The sequence below is a fragment of the Squalius cephalus genome (genome assembly GCF_949319135.1).
Source record: "Squalius cephalus genome assembly, chromosome: 13".
NCBI classification, from domain to species: Eukaryota; Metazoa; Chordata; class Actinopteri; order Cypriniformes; family Leuciscidae; genus Squalius; species Squalius cephalus.
In genome coordinates this window covers 29,354,886-29,371,491 of record NC_137134.1, presented here as the reverse complement: position 1 = coordinate 29,371,491, position 16,606 = coordinate 29,354,886, and the positions used below count along the sequence as shown (strand labels likewise).

Genomic DNA, 16,606 nt, shown 5'->3' with positions numbered 1-16,606 from the left:
GACATAAGTGTCACAAGTTTTCACACACACCTTCTAAAATAAAAGTAGCATGAGAAAAAAAGAGAACTACGTTTGTTGTTGACTGCACACTATTCGACTTACTCAAAACGTTCTTGCAACCAACCAGTTGAGAAAGACTGACTCTATATTTACTATGTGCATATCACTGTCTGATGTTCTGCTGAAGCTCATTCTGAGGTGAAGTTAGAGTGTGCATCTGAAAAGTCTCACGTTTTTTGTGGTCTTAAAGAGACGGTTCAGCGTTTTAAAAAACACAATTTTTGTCAATAAAAAAAAAGACAGAAACAGCAGTTGTGAGAGGAGTGGCCAAGCTTAGACCAAGGGTGGCCATGGCCACCCCTGGCCACCCCCTAGCTCCGCCAGTGTAAGGCAGCCCCCCTTTTGTTGAACAGAAGCCATTTGAGGGTGGTCTCCCCCATCCCCCATATCACCTGGTCAAAGAGGATAAAGGAAGGTGTTTTCGCTCTCTCTGGCCTCTTCTTTGCTGGACATGAATTGAATAGGTCAGGTGGCCCGCCAGCAATATTTTCTGGCCCACCGGATTATTTGGAAGATTTTTTTTTTTTTTTTTTTTTTATCAGCCTATTTTTATTTTACAATAATGGTTTACGAATAGGCCCTGTGTATCATTCGTTACTTATTATTTATTCGGGTATAACACACTGATAAATAATATGTATTACCTGATAAAAAATATTTGCACTAAATGCTGCACAAAACTCTTCCACTACTTGAGAAAAGCCGTACCCGCGCGTCGATTTCACGGCCGCATACTGTGTGAAACGCGCATAAGGAATCGTGCGGCGCGGGATTAAATTTTAAATTATACGGTAGCGGTCGTAACTCTGTTATACCTATATACTTTGGACGGAGCGGGCGGTCTGACTGACAATAGCCCACTCCCGACATTTTTTGACAGCGTATCCGCACTTCATTCTGACCACCTGCAGGCTCCTAGCTCTGAGGAGCTGTTTGGTACTGAAACCGTTGTCAGTCAACAACATTCTTTTTTTGCAAGGATGTTTGAAATAGTTTGGCAGAAAATAGCCCACTTCATTTGTCAGTAGGGCAATATGGTTTTCGTTTATTTGGCTTAGAAATTTGAGTGATAGGCTTTGTCCTATATTTAATTTATGTTATTTATATTTCATTAATTTTTTCTGTGACATTTTTTTCTCTGCTGACAGTAGCCTAGCCTAAGCCTACAATGTTAAAATAATATTTTATATTGACACAAACTCAATTTTTGTATAGTATTTATAACTGTTATAGGCTACTTAAAGGGGGGGGTGAATTGCTGTTTCATGCATACTGAGTTTTTTACACTGTTAAAGAGTTGAATTCCCATGCTAAACATGGACAAAGTTAAGTTGTACGTTTGAAGGAGTATTTTTGTTCCAAAAATACTCCTTCCGGTTTGTCACAAGTTTCGGAAAGTTTTTTTCGAGTATGGCTCTGTCTTACGTAAGAGAGAGCGGAATTTCCTTATATGGGTCCTAAGGGCACTTCTCCGCGGCCGCGCGCGCACTCGCAGACCAGAGAGAGAAGAGAGCGAAAGCAGTACGTTACCTCAAAGCGCTATGCTCGGCTTTAGGGAAGTCAATGTCACCAAAGAAGTGGGTTTTTGGTTGGCAGGGCAAGACAACCCTGCACAGATTCCCAAAGAACCCAGCGTTAAGGGAATAGTGGATGGAGTTTGTTTTTTCGAAGCATCAACGGAGGTTGTGCACGACTCTTTGTTCCCTGCATTTCGACGATGATTGTTTTATAAACAAAGCCCAGATCGACTTATTTGCAGATCGTCTAATGCTTAAGGATCGAGCAGTCATGGTGAGTAAACTACTTCAAATGTCTCTCTGTGTTGTTGTTAGATCAGTTAGCACAGCTATAGCACACCGCCCACACGGCCCGCCCCCAGCCGCTCGGTTTTTTCCGGAAAGACTCGGTACAGCCAATCTTTAACTTATAAATATAATAAAACTAAAGACGTTTTGGAGATATGAAGGATGCAATACTACTCTATAGGTACTCAAGATTAACAGGAGATTGAGTGAAAATGAGCATTTCACCCCCCCTTTAATCTCTCTCTTTCCGTTACAGACATTTGAATGTGAGATTCTGGAAACGAGATCTAAATTTTGCGAACCCGTCAGGTCGGGAAATAAAGTGGGTGAACACAGAGTGTATTTTAAGCGTTGCTGAATAGAACCTTGTGGGAGCGGGACGAGAAGAAAAAAAAAAACAGTCCCACGCAGACCTCCTTAAAATCATAGGTGTGTATGTGTGTGTCCCGAATAAATAATAATAATAAAAAAAGGAATAAAGTTCAAAAGTCGGACTGTAAGCAAATGAGGCATGATTGCTATTCACACCTTTATTAAAATGGCTGTAATATGTTAACACAATAGTGGGCTACTTGATCTGTTTAAAATGATTTCATTGATATATGCAATGTAGACGTTAAGAGTATTAATTAAGAGTATTTAATTTGTATCCATAGGGCTACTCCATGTAGCTGGCCCGCCATCTACTGGCTAAAACAAAATTTGGACCGCGGCCAAAGTTACTTGCCCACCCCTGGAATAGGTGGTCTCTCCCTTTCTCTCTCTCTCTCTCTCTCTCTCTCAGCTACAAGCTGGGTAAGATGATTTGGTGTAATCAATGTATAACCATGTTCTAGATATTTGAATTGATTGTGGAATTGATCTCTGATATCTGAAATATTAAATTGTAATGTGATTATTCTAACTGATTTTGACATTGTTCATTTAATGGTTAAAAGGAATAGTCAAACATTCGCTCACTTTTAGTGAGGCACAGATATTATTAAAACATTTCATTTATGGAGTCAGATGAAATAACGTGTAAATAAATATGATTAATGTATTGCAAATTTAACCAACCAATACTCTGCATTAGTGAGGACAGAACACGTGATAACCTTCCCCGTGTATTGGCGAACCACCATTGGACCAATATATCGGGCCTTACAATGGTATCGCAAAATTTTAAAACAATGAAAATCATTTTATTTCAGCGATCTGCATCAAAGGCAGCAAATTGGTTTTGGTTTAGGCCTATTATTAGATTAAACTAGTTTTAATAACATACTTAATTTTATTTGTAAATTGGTCATCAGTTAATTTTACATTTGTACAATTATTTCGCCAATTTATTATCTTGGAAATGTGGGTGATTTCAGTGAGCAAACATACTCATGCAGTGATCCTGCAGTTAAGCAGTGTGACACTCTCAGGGTCATATTCTTAAAGGTCATATCATTTTTCTGTCAGTGTCTGGGTAATTTTAAGAATAAATGCAATGAATGACTTACAATTTATGATTTATGTTTGATAGTTTTTATTTTTTTTATTTTTTACATTTATTTTGTTTTCAGCAGTATGGACGAGAAACTAACTAAACGCTGCAAACAATCTTGATTTTTTTTTTTTCAGTAGCATAACAGTGGTCCTGTCCATAAAACATAAAGGTAGAAATGTATAGAATGAGATCAAGATCATAATTAGATAGAAAATCTCACCTTAAGTTTCCTTGATAGTGGTTAGTCCAGATGCAGTGATGAGGACAGCTCAAGATATCCACTCCTGCTCCAGTTCTGTAGGATGATGACGAGTCAGGGAACAAAACACAGGTGTGGATGAAGAAGTGTTGATCCTACAAATAATACAAACCACTTGTTTTTAATCTTTTTTTTTTAGATTAATTAATATCCCTAATTAGCAAATATGTAGTTAGAGCAGTGTCCAGGAGGATTCGAGTAGGATACCTGTTTAGTAGGCTATAGGGTTGTTTACTAGTCAAAGTGCCCACATCTCTGTGCTTTTCTCAGTCTCTGTGATCTTCAGGTTCGATGTCTCGGTTCCCTCCTTCAATGTGCGTCTGAGAGACTTTTCACCTGATTCATCATCATCTTCATTCAGGTGAAATCTGCTCACTTAAAATTAAAGCACGTCACCTCAACAACACACATTATTTTAGGAATCACTCTTGTATGGAGCACAGGACTGAAACGTACTACTAACGTAACCTCAGTTCTCTCTAGAAGAGGGAACGAGTACTGCGTAAGTATCTTACGCTATGGGGAAATCTCTTTTCTGTGAGATACTGAAGCCAAAAATTATCCTTTAATTTTGAAATAATGTAAAACGCGTTGCGGCAGCATGCAGGTATAGGCAAGACGGCTCGCGTGCCTATTGGCTGCCCTGCGGCAACTGCAGCAGCCTATCGAGAGAGGCCCCCGTGATGTCAGATCCAAAGGGAGCGCTTCGCGCCCACTACGTCACGTCCCGCCAAAACTCACGTGGCGTGGGCCTTATAAATATGGCTTGATAGGCTGATACACTGGTTTTCATCGCCAAAGCGAACCAGAGCTTGTTGCATGCACGGCAAAGATACACAGTACTCGTTCCCTCTTCTAGAGAGAACCGAGGTTACGTTAGTAACCAAGTACGTTCTCTCACGAGAGGTCTCTCGTACTGCGTAAGTATCTTACGCTATGGGGAACACAGTGTAAAACGCCGTGCGTGCTGAGATCCAACACCAAAGTTCCAAGGGCAGGTGCCCGGGGCTCATATAGTGCAAAATCATAAGGTACTCACAGAGAGTACGGGAAGAGGGCTGAAATGAATAGCACCTGATAAGGGGCCATTTATATTGTTTCACACAGCCTGGACAGATGAATATAATGGGTCTTAAACACTGCCCATTAGAGATATTTGATCGATCTGCAAGCGTTGCTCAAGCAGTTTCAGAATTCTGAGCCAATAGAGTCGGGGCAGGTAGTTCTGATTTATTGGACCGAAAGTAGCTTAGCCTGCAAAGCGGGAACCTCTAGGTTATAAAACCTTATAAATGTAGACGGGGAGGCCCAGCCTGCCGCCATACAGATATCTTGCAAGGCAATCCAGCTATACCAAGCCCACGATGAGGCCATGCTTCTAGTGGAGTGTGCTTTGACACCTAATGGGCACTGCAAACCCTTAGAAGTGTAAGTCAGTGCTATAGCATCAACTATCCACCTGGATAGGGTCTGTTTCGATGCAGCTAGTCCCTTAGAACGTCCGCTGAACAAAACGAAGAGCTGCTCCGTCTGTCTGAAGACGGTTGAGCGTGACACATAAGCTCTTAATGCCCTGACTGGGCAAAGGAAGCTGGCATCCTTCTCCTCATTACAGACCGGCAGAGCCGACAGAGAAATCACCTGAGCCTTGAACGGTGTGTTGAGGGACTTAGGAACATATCCGTGCTTTGGATTGAGTATGACCTTCGAGTCATTTGGCCCAAATTCCATGCACGTTGCGCTTACTGAAAGCGCTTGCAAGTCCCCTACGCGTTTCACAGAAGCGAGAGCCAGAAGAAACGCTGTCTTGAAAGACAAGTGTTTGACTTCTATTGACTGTATTGGCTCGAATGGGGGGCCCCTTCATGGCTTCCAGAACCGTAGAAAGGTCCCAAACGGGAACTGAGGGGGGTCTGGGAGGATTTAACCTCTTAGCTCCTCTAAGGAAGCGGATGACCAGATCGTTTCTCCCCAGTGACTGGCCAAGCGTCGGTTTAGCGAGCGCCGCTATAGCCGACACATACACCTTGAGCGTGGAGGGGGCTCTACCCTGGTCCAGTAGCTCTTGTAGGAAGGAGAGAACCTCTGTCACTCCACAGTCTGTGGGTGATATACCACGAGCTGCGCACCAGCTAGAAAACACAGACCATTTCGAGGAGTAGAGCCGCCTCGTAGCGTGTATGTATGTGTGTGTCTAGCAGAGACAACGCGCATCAGAGAGAGCTTAAAGTGATATTGATGTTGGTCTCAGGTGGGGTTCGGGCAGAAAAATTCGGGCTGGATTAGGGCTTGAACACCACGGGCCAGGTCTCGGTTAGGGCTGGATTTTTTGCCCCGTGCAGGACTCTACGCAGTATGCTAACTGGAGCCGTTTATATCCAGTCTTTGTGCTAAGCTAGGCTAGCGGTGGGTGCGTCAGACAGAGTTACAGCACGCACGGAGATGAAAAGGGTATGTATGGACTTATCTAACTCTGGGGGATACGGTGAATAAGCTAAAGTCCCAAAAAGTCGGCGTGCTCCTTTAAACGCATCATTAAACGTAAACTGTTGGGAGAAAATTTTATGTATTTCAATATATTGGATCCATGTATTCGGTCTTAGTGACAGGAGCCTAATAAACCTGCTGCCGCCCATGTCATTAATGTTAATCAAACAACAAAAGACAGAGAAAATCACTTACTGCTCTTGACTGATTTTAGTAGCTTTAATAGGAATTTAAAAAAAGTTTTATTCTTATAGTGAAGACTATGCCGTTTTATTTTATCAAAATTACAAAATTGGTGTGCACAACCCAAACCCCCAGATTGGGCTCAGGTGCAGGACAACAAAGTAACAAACAAAAAAGAAAAGAAAAGTGAAGCTTTTCCACACTGCAAGCTACTCCAGATAAATGTATTTAAAGCACAACGTTTCGACCCTCAGGTCTTCATCAGGTACAATGCAAATGTAGAGCAAAGTGAACTTTAAGTAGAAACAGGTTATCACCTAAATAGGGCCCACACACAAAAATGTGACCAATAATACAAGTAATTGACAATAATTTGTACTAGCATGTCATGTCAATGCCTAAATCCACCACTGACTTAATTAACCCATTACCATATACAAAGGCACAATCTATGAAAAAGCCTCTCTTTCTCTTCCTTTCTGCCTTTCACCTCTAGCTCTTATTAGCAATTTTTTTTACTAAACCTGCCATTCCATTCTATGAATATTGATAAATGTTCTCTTTGTATGTTCTGTGTTTGTGTTTTCTTTCAGAGTGTTAAACAGGAGGATGAGGTGATATACGCAGGTGTCGCCACCAGATGTTAATTACATTCGCTGTGAGGCTTTTTTTTTATCAATAAGGTTTTAATGCACACTATTATTGAAACAAAGCTGTTTAAGATTCAGAATCAGTGTTCATGCTTACATACGCTCTTACTGTTTTCTGAAAGGTGCATATGTGTGTGAGAAAGGTTTAATTAAAGCGGATTAATGATATCAGCCATTGTATGAAGGTTAAGAGCATTAAGAGCATGAAACTTACACTACGTTTCATAATGCTGCAGTAAACCAAAGTGCATGTAAACTCTGAACATCAATGTTACTTATTCTAAAAAGGTTTTGTTTGTGTTGTGTATTTTTTATTTTTTACCTTTTCTGATTATTGTGATCCTGCATGGTAATGTGTGTTTCAGTAATAGTAAAGGTACTATTACACAAAGAATCACATAGAGATCATCATGGGACATTAACTGGATTTTATTCAACAGTCTAGCTTTGAACATTTACTTTAGGGTTGTGAGTCTATAGTTTCCTCTGAGCTCTTAAAACCCTTGTGTGGATTCTCAACAATCCCAAAACTCATCCACATTTACCAGACATTTATCATACATTAACTGAATTTAACATAAAATTTGGGGGAGAGTGCAAAGTTACATAGATAAAATGGTAAAAACCTACAATTTACAAGATGCCCTACTGGGATTGATGTTAAATCTCGCATGGGAACGGCTCAGATATTTGTATTTATTTTGAACAGGGTATTTTTCAGTTTTACTCTGTGTGTGGTCAAGAAATCCCAGCTGACTTTAAACAGCCATTTTATATGTCATAACAGCACATTCTCAATGTATTCAGATCAAAAGTCAATGATTGATATACATGAAACTGCAGAATAACAGTATACATTAAATTTGAGTTTAAATATTAGCAACAAACAGATGTTTTTGGTGTATTTTTACACACTGAAAAAAATGAGTCGTTGGATCAAAGTAAAAAAATTACTTCAACTTGTTACAAGTAATCGGTTTACTTTATCTCAACTTAAAAAAATTCATTTACTCAAATCACATTTCCATAGTCAACTTAAAGTAAAAATACTCTTTCAACCAAAGAGATTTGTTTAATTAGCATTAAATTATAAATTATTATTTGGATTAAATTAATTTTTAACATTTTTATATATTAAATATCAAAATGAATACAAAATCAAATTACAAACATGAAATATCACCGAATTTTTGTCTGAAAAAATAAGCCTTTTACACTCTGAAATCAACATTTAACCGTTTATTTAGTGCAATCTTCCAACAAACTCACAAAAAACCAGAATTTCCACTTGTTAAAACATGAAGAATTCATTTGATTTACAAAAGTCAATTCTGAAACCGTTTTAGTGCATGACTTAATAAAAAAAAAAAAATACATTCAATAATAAAACCGTCAACAATATAATTTTGTACAACAACAAAAAAAATCATCCATCAATAAATGTATACATCAATTCCATTTGCTATAGTAAAATTGTCACTTGACATTTCAGATTATCTTGCATTAAATTTAGGAATGTAACAGAAAACATTGAAAAGCCCTTAATATGGCATTGATAAATCATCCAGTGTAACATCAATTCATTGAAAAAAGAAAAAGAAAAAAAAAACCCATTGAAACATTGAAAGCTCCTTAAAAGACATGACATGCAGGAACATTTAAAGGGTTAGTTCACCAAATTAAAATATTTTTAATGAGATCTGAGAGCTGTTTTACTCCTTCATAGGTTGCTATGTAATTTCATTCTGCCGGCCAAGACAAGTTAGTAAAGACATTGTTAAAATAGTCCAAGTGACTACAGTGGATCAACCTTAAGTTTATCAAGCGACGAGAATATTTTTTGTGTACAAAAAAAAAAAAAAAAAAAAAAACTTCGACTTTATTCAACTACTAATTTTCTTGAGTTTGGGTCTTGAGTGAGTTCCCGAGAGCGCCACGACACAAGCGCGAGAACTGAGAAGATGACGCTCACGATGAGTGAGTAAATACCGACAGAATTTTCATTTTTGGATGAATTAACCTTTTAAAATCCATTTGCATCTTCGCTATGTCCATGACAATTTTTTGAAAGGCATATTTAGGTATTTCAGGATACCTAAAGTTCTCAGTACGTGATTCCAAACATCATGGCACAAGCAGATGCAACTGAGGACAACTCATGTAAAACCTCAATACCATCAATGACAATGCTGATGTCCAGGGGAGTGCTTAGACCATCACTTTCATAGAGCACAAAAACTGTCCAAGTTCTCTCTGTGCTTCATCTTTCTGGCCAATCTGAAAGACACACAATAAAAAAATAAAATTTAAAAAAAGGAAACAATTCTTACTCCGAGAGCTAATTCATAAATTCAACTCTTCTTACCAAAAAGAGACCAATTACTTACCGTTATCTTCTGACTGGACTACAATGACTCCAAACTGTTGTCTTTCAACATCTGTATCTTAAAAAAGACAAACACAGCAATCACCAACTTTCATAAAGAAAATTAAAATCCATGGATATGCTTTTGCACCTAAGAGCCAAAAATTGTGCAAGTTTAGATATTTATAAATAATACGTTAAATAAGTTGGTGTAATTTGAACGTTTATCAATAATTATTTTCAAAGTTGCAAAGATGTAATTTCATACAGATTTCATAAAATAATGTATTTTGTGTAACGTATTATGTAATAGGTCATTGCGTGCGTGTATGCATGTTTAAACTTTTATGACGTAATCGGAACCTACTGCAGTGTGTTAAAACGTCAACAACGTAATTGATCAATCAAGTATTTACCATATATTTATTATTTTAAGGTTATACAGTAGTATGTATATATGAGGCTACTGTCACTTTAAGAATTAACACACATACCAACAAAGACAAACTCGATTTTTTGGCAAATGTTTAAGACAAAACCAAATGTGTTAAAGTGAATACTTGGCAAGGTAGACATTTTCAATTAAAATAAAATATCTATGACCATTCAAACGCCATATGACACTAAAAAGAACTCAATTCAGTGCTGTGCAATATATTGATAAAGTGTAAATTCTCTGATGTCCACTTTGAATTCAAACTTTGAATTATTTGATAAAACACGTTTGCATTAATCAGTTAACTGATCCTCATGTGATTATAAATGTATGATAGAAACAAACGTAATTTAATTTGTAACATTACTCACCATATGTAATTTTGGGTCCACCATGAGGTTATCCTGCAGCAAAAGAAGATGATGGTCGAGAAGAATTGTGTCCGTCCGTGGTCACTCACGTGGCTTAAACAGAATGCAAACTTGTCATTTGATTTGAAGCATAATCACACCAACTTAACTGTTGCTTGACTCATTTTAAAGTATTAACCACTCTTGCTACTTTATTTTTCTCATTCACCAATGTTTCTACATCAATCAAATGTCAGAAACTTATGCAATCCACTCAATGAACGAAATGTATACACGCAATGTATTATAACATTACAATCTCTACCGATAGTAACAATTATATACTATTTTAAGGTTTTTCCTGTATCAAAATGAGTTGAAGGTGGTAAAATCCTGCTTGGAAAATAGGTATCTGAACTTGGGCTGTCACGATTATTAAATTTGGTAGACGAGGAGTTTTACCGCGACGCGCTGTTTGAATGCTGAATGGATCAAATGATTGACAGCTGCAACGGAGGGAAGACGAGTTTGCGCAAACTTTAATTTAACGATGTAAAATTTCTTCTGTCCCTCACAAGAAGATATGAAATGGCTTTACACCACTTAAATCATTATATTAGAATTTGTGAATGATTGAGTAACAATATTTCTGATTATTTATCGCGACAGGCCTAATCTGAGCCTGTCTGAGTTTTGAGGACAGCCGGATCGGGCACGCCATTTGACGGAGGCGGTCGCCTTGTAATTCTCAATGCAGGAAAAACCCAAATAAATAATGTAATTAAAAGTCCACAAATTATCTAACGTTACTGACGTTACTTAAGTATCTATTAATGGCTATCCATCGTTACTAGGCCTAACAGTTAACGTTATAGCTAATATTAACTGTACACTTGAAATATCAGATGACTCTGACCAAAATAAAACAGATATTCAACCAAACACATGCATGAATGCATTGAATTCTACTTTAATATTATAGAAATGTATATTAACGGCGATAAAACTTAATGAAAACTTATTTTAGGATTACTCACCAATACTGTGGATCCGCAACGGTCTTCATACAGCAAAACAAGATGGCGGCCGAACAGAAAATTCTCGACCCAAGCTTGATGACGTCAGTAGTCACGTGGTTTGGACGTGGACGTAAAATTGTAATTTGATTTAAAGCAATTAGTTTAAATTACACCCAATTTTTTTTTTTACTTCAAGACAACTAAACTCAATTACATTAGACCAACGACAAGCAAGAAAAGTGAATGTATTGAGTCAGATCAAGTATAAAAAGTTCTTTAAACTAATGACAAGCCATATGCACTTTTTAGAGTGCAGTATTGCATTCAACAGACTCAAACCACAGAAGGCCTCAGCTTTAGATCTGAAAAGAAATGTGGTTTTATCTGTTGAGAGAATGAGCAAGAGAAAGTGTCTGTACTGGACCTTTGCGGTTAATGTGTATCAGTGTTTGCATGTCTTGAGGTGTGAATAGTGTGAATCTTGTGGGGTTGATGAACTTCCACAATTTTACTTTCTCTTTATGCAAAACATAATATTTACCGCAAAATAAAGTACAGAATGGAAAATGTTTATTCTAAATATATTCTCTGTGAGATCTTACTGTGTGAATGTGAAATATTAATATAATTTACTATGTGTATATATTCAGCAGCATTTGCATCTCTCTATATATCCATGACCCCATTTACTCCTGCTGTGATCCTACAGAGAAGTGTTAGCTTCAGTTATTTGCACCTCAAGCAACACTCAGTTATTTGAGAAGTTTCCGCTAAACTTGTTATCACACCTAGGTTCACACATCTTATGTTGATCTGTTAATGTCACACATTTATTTAACACTATTAAAAGCATCCAAAAATACTTTACTACCATTTAATTACCATCAAAGGAAAGATGATGTTTGCCTATAAAATGGTATACAGTACCAGTCAAAAGTTTGGAAACATTACTATTTTTAATGTTTTTGAAAGAAGTCTCTTATGCTCATCAAGCCTGCAGTAAAAAAAAAAAAAAAACAGTAATATTATGAAATATTATGACAATTTAAAATAATGGTTCTCTTTTTTTAATATATTTTAAAATGTAATTTATTTTTGTGATGCAAAGCTGAATTTTCATCAGCAAGTACTCCAGTCTTTGGTGTCTTATGATCCTTCAGAAATCATTCTAATATGATGATTTATGATCAATGTTGGAAACAGTTGTGCTGCTTAATATTTTTTTTATAACCTGAGATACTTTTTTCAGGATTATTTGATGAATAAAAAGTTAAAAAGAACTGTATTTATTTAGAATAGAAATCTTTTGTAACAATATACACTACCGTTCAAAAGTTTGGGAACAATAACTTTTTTTTTTTTTTTTAAGAAATTAGTACTTTAATTCAACAAGGATGCGTTAAATTGATAAAAGGTGATGGTAACGATTTATATTGTTAGAAATGTAAAAAAGTATTCCAAAAAAATATATTAAACAGCACAACTGTTTCCATCATTGATAATAACTGAGTATCAAATCATCATATTAGAATGATTTCTGAAGGATCATAAGACACCAAAGACTGGAGTACTTGCTGATGAAAATTCAGCTTTGCATCACAAAAATAAATTACATTTTAAAATATATTAAAAAAAGAGAACCATTATTTTAAATTGTAATAATATTTCATAAAATTACGTTTTTTTTTTTTTACTGCAGGCTTGATGAGCATAAGAGACTTCTTTCAAAAACATTAAAAATAGTAATGTTTCCAAACTTTTGACTGGTACTGTAATTACAGTATCTAACAGCAGGGCCTAACAAGGCTATGCTAACCAGCTAAACTCTGAGCCCACCTTAAATAGGGCTCTTGTCTGAGTTTATTATGAAATGTAAGACAAGAATAATGTTTTTGGACATGAAAACATAGATGTTATCTTTTGTTTTGCTGTAAATGAATCACTAACACTAAACTGACAATAAAATAAGCCACTGGGAGACCGTGGACGGCTGTACATTCATTGTATTGCATTAATTAAAAGCCACATCTCATTCTAGCGTTTAATGCTGAAGAGGACACAACTAGGAAGGACGCAGCCTCAGTTTATGAAACACCCACTGAGTGCACTCATTCAATCCCACAATGCACCGCAATAACGAGTGTACAACTGATGTAGGGAGTGTACAACTGATGTAGGGTGTGTCCCTCCTTGTTCAGTCCTTCGAAGGCTTGTAGAATAGTGTCCTCCTCAGCATTAAAATGCTAGAAAGAGAGCGCATGGCTTCAACACACATGTTCCCGCCCACATGGTCACGGCACGAAAATTAAATTTTCTCTTAAAGGGATACTCCACCGGTTTTTCATATTAAACTATGTTATTCCCTTAACTAAGACGAGTTGATACATACCTCTCTCGTCTCAGTGCGTGCACTAAATCGCTCTGTCTTGCGGCGAAACTTTGTTAGCACTTAGCTTAGCCCAGTTCATTCAATATGGGCCAAGCAGAGAAGCTACCAAACACCTCCACGTTTTCCCTATTTATATACAGTTACTCGAGTAGTGTAACTCGACCTAGGACGGTGACACAAAAAAAAACGTTGCGCTTTTCTAAGCATGTAAAATGGATAACTATATTGTATGGCGGAATACCATAGCAAGTGCTTGTTAGCACTTCGACTTGGGCGCAGTAATATCTTCACTCGTGAAAAATCCTCTCACCGACCCCCGCTCCCTCTCCTCCTGATAATACTGCGCCCAAGTCGCTTTGACAGTTCATGACTTTTGACAAGCTTCCATGACAGTTCAACATAAATCTTTTCATTACTACTGGAGCTGCCAGTTTGCTACATTTCAAATGATGGCTATTAAACGGCAAGCACAAACTATGCAAAGCGGCATCCCTTCAGTCGCACTAAGGGCCCCATCATACAGCCGGTGCAATGCACAACGCCAGTGTATTTTGCTAGTTTCAGCCCGATGCAGTTATCATTTTCCTGTCCGGCGCCACGTTGTTTAAATAGCATGCATTTATGCCCATTTGTGTGCCCATGGGTGTGCTGGTCTGCGCATTGTTGGCACGTTGCTATTTTGAGGCAACTGAAATAGACCAACTTAAAACTGGTCTAAAGTCAACTTTAGTTTCTTTTTTTTTTTTTTAGAGTGCATTAGTAATGTGCGCCTATATGCGGGTCCACAACACACGTACACTTTGTCCCGTAGATATCCTGCTTGTGCGTTTTAACCTCGCGCATGAGCAAATCCGTTTCCTCGCTAGAGAAGCAATGTAAATAGTGAATCTGCCCTTTTAAAGGGAATGGGAGGTGAGACTCTGATTGGTTTATTGCACGTTATGCCCAAAACACACCCATTACTCATTAAGAGAATAGGGACAACCCTTTTAGACCATGCGCCGGGTGCGACGACCATTTTTCCAGTCGTTAAACTAGCAAAAGTGGATTCGGACACTTGCAGTGTGCGCTTAGATTGTTAAAATAGGGCTCCCAGTGTCTAAATTCACTCACTCGTTTTCATTCACTATTGCAAGTGGACTAATATAGAGTATAGAGTAGAGTATAGAGGGCGATTTCAAACACAGCATGGAAGTCAATGGCAAGAAACGGTTTGGTTACCGACATTCTTCAAAACATCTTCTTTTGTGTTCAGCAGAATAAATAAATTCACAGGTCTGGAACAACACTAGGGTGAGTAAATGATGACAGCATTTTCATTTTTGGATGACCTATCCTTTTAATTAATCATTCAAGCTGAATCGCGATTCGATTCAAACCATTCTGCTAACCCGTTTGACCAATCCATTAGAAAGAACCGACTCAAAAGAACAATTAATTCACGAATCGGATTGGTTCTAATTCTAAACAGCCGACAGAAAATACCAGACACGTGATTGGCGAGCCTATTAAATTTATATAGGGCTAAATAGGACCTAGGCCTACTTGTTTTTTAAATGCCGACTTATTTATTGATATCCACTACATAACGGTCCATAAATCTGCATTCAATTGCTCGTAATGGATTTACGTCAGAATCGTTTTAAACGATTTATGCAAATTCTGCACTTCACAAAGTCAAAAGATACAAGAAAATGCATAATTGAAATCGTATTCAAACGTAATTCAAGCAGCAATTTAAAACAAAAACATTTTTGAAGCAAATGTCTCAAAAAGGCGTTAACAAAATCTCACCTTGAGGGATCCTGATGGCGTCAAACTCCAGACTTCTGAGGGACTGATGAAGATCTGCACCTTTTCCAGTTTTGCAATCCCTCATTCGTTCCAAATCTGTGGGAATTTTCCATGTGATCACTTGTACTTGCAAATTAGCCTACATCTGTGCAATATTATTTTTTAGATTCAATGTTAATTTGCCCTACTCACAAAGTGATACTTTCCAACTTCTGCTAAGATACGTGCAATATAATGGCACTTAAATTATATTTACAAATCATGCGGAAGTCCATAACTTTCGTTTCAGAGATGCGAGTACAAGTGACGTCTCGCAAACATGGCGGCACGCAGAGATGTGATGAACACATGATAATCATTCGCTTTTAAATAAATGAAATTGATCGAAAATTACACTACATTATATTACAACCTCTCAGTAAACGTTTTCGGAATATGGTGTGTACGGCTCTCTGAACGGTACACAGACAACACCTTTTGTTTACAAACATTACAGGGTGCGTGCGCAGACCACAGGCAGAAAGCGAAAGCCAGATTGTTGAGCTGGTTCGCTACTGCAACAACCTTAAGTATTGAAGCTTTCCTTATGGTTTGTATAGGCTATAACTGCTGACTCAATAAAACGTGGTTTTAGTTGGATCTGTTTGTCTGTTTTTAATTGTGCAGTGTTATTGTGAAATATGTATGAATTATCATGTTAGACTAATGTTATAGCCAATGTTAGCAGTGCAGCATACTGGACAGCCCGAATTTGCTTATAATTTACGTTACGCTTGTTTACTTTACGACCTGCTTACATACATGTACTTTACTGCCTTGCCTTGAGTTTCTTATCCTATTTTTTTATGTGTGTGTGTGTGTGTGTGTGTGATACATATCCACTGTGATCTTTGTTCAATAATAAAAAAATAAAAATAAAAACTGCAAAGCTGCAAAGCTGCCATGTTATCCTGAACGTCATTTTTGGTCGGAAGGCGGAAATATTAGGCTATATTGTCTATGATATAGCCAGAGGGAAAAGCTCTTAATACGAACAGGAAATATAGTCTTAGTAACAAAAAACTGCATGATTTACAAAAGGAAAGACAAACATTTAAAGCAGCACTCAGTAGCTTCGGGATTTCTTCGCTGTATTCTCGCTTTTTGCTCGCAGGTTTCTCTCTAGAGCTCCCCCCACAGCTTCGGAATAGAAATTTGACAACACTGTTGTAAAAACTCGTTGGTGATTCTCAGACACCAGAGGCTATAGATCAACGACATCAAAGCAGATGGGACATTCTTTAAAACGTCTTCTTCATTCGGGTTCGGACAGCGTGAGGAAGCGCAATAATG

At 37.6% G+C, this 16,606-nt stretch overlaps 2 long non-coding RNA genes across 2 annotated transcripts in view; both read right to left on the bottom strand.

Annotated features, from left to right (window-relative positions):
• Positions 1–16,412, bottom strand: part of LOC307169914 — a 33,936-nt gene extending 17,524 nt beyond the window's left edge. The window contains exons 1-2 of the long non-coding RNA XR_013823249.1: positions 16,366–16,412; positions 15,275–15,370 (exon numbers count right to left, since the gene is read on the bottom strand). This is a non-coding gene — a long non-coding RNA (uncharacterized lncRNA). The remainder of the gene's footprint in view (positions 1–15,274; positions 15,371–16,365) is intronic.
• Positions 8,147–10,362, bottom strand: LOC307169908. The gene is made up of 3 exons (XR_013823243.1): positions 10,094–10,362; positions 9,309–9,365; positions 8,147–9,198 (listed from the first exon to the last, which is right to left on the bottom strand). It is a non-coding gene; the product is annotated as an uncharacterized lncRNA (long non-coding RNA).
• Positions 16,413–16,606: the final 194 nt, after the last annotated feature.